Raw genomic sequence first — 1341 nt, forward strand, 5'->3', positions numbered from 1 at the left:
GAACAGTCATGCTGCCAGTGTCAGAAATGACAGCGACTCCGCCACATAAAATAAAATGGGTTGCAGAGGCGCCTGCAATTCAAGAGTCTGGCTGCCTTCCACTCCCAGCCCCCACATCGCCCGTCAGGTGCACATATTTCTCCGTGCACTAAAATCTTCTTGCTCTCTGAAGCAGCTTTCCCGAAGACCAGCTCCTGACTTTTCAAATTCTATCCAAGTGACAGGCGAATTCACTTGTGATCCCATACGCTGAGTTCACAGCAGGGACAGATCGGCTGAGCTGTGGCGGGGCTCTCAGGCTCGGGGTGAGCAGGGTGGCTGGGCAGGGCCAGAGCACTCAGCGCGTCCTCCTCCGCCCGCCTGCCCTCTCCACGCCCTCCTCCTTCCAAGGTGACCCCTAGTTGCCCATGTGCACTGGCGTCCCTCTACCCGCTCTCCAACTGCGTGCCTTGGACCCCGGGGCTCCAGAATTCTAATTTTATCTTGTTTGGGCTTTAGGACGGATTCTTACCTAGTTTTCCTCTGAGTTCTTCGCAGTTTCTTTGTTGGCCCTTCTGTCCTCACATCGAGATCTTCCCTTTTTAAAGTGTTATTTGAAATGGGGAAGTGATACCTGTACACACGCAGGATACACACTAAACTAAATATGTGGGTACATGGTGGAAGGTGCCAATCTGACTAGTTAGCAGGCCCGTCACCCCCATACTGATCCTTTTGTCTGGCCTTGAAAGCCTTAGAGTGCTCTCTTTCAGCTACTGTGAGATACGCAGTACTGGCTACAGTGACGGTGTCGTATACCTGAATTCTGCTGCCTTCCTCGCTGGAGGTTGGCATTTACTCACTCCCCAGTTTCTCACTTCCCTCCACCCACCCCTTGCCCGACTCCCATCTCTGGAAACCACTCTCTGGCTTTCTGTTTGTTCTACTTTTTAAGATTCTTCACCTGTGTGCAATCACAGGACATTTGTCCCTCTGAGTGCAGCTTATTTCCTTAATACAGTGTCCCACAGGCTCATTCATTTTGTGGCAAGTGACACATCCTCCCTTTAGATTCTCTGTGCATCTTGCTGCTTCTTTAGCTCCTCCTTTCTCTCTGGGTGATCCCATTTGTCTTCTGGGCTACAATCAATAATTGTGTTAGCTGGGATAATGCTGTACCCCTTTCAAAGATGTCCCTCGTCTGTCTTCATGCCCGGAATCTGTGAATACATTACTTTACATGATAAAAGGTACTTTGCAGATGTGAATAATTTAAGAATGTGGATATTACTCACATCCTGGTTTGTCTGGTTGGGCCTGAAGTAATCTCAGCGTTGACTAGGAGAGAAGCACGAGGCTTGG

The sequence above is a fragment of the Octodon degus genome, unplaced genomic scaffold (assembly GCF_000260255.1).
Source record: "Octodon degus isolate 3935 unplaced genomic scaffold, OctDeg1.0 scaffold00062, whole genome shotgun sequence".
Lineage (NCBI taxonomy): Eukaryota > Metazoa > Chordata > Mammalia > Rodentia > Octodontidae > Octodon > Octodon degus.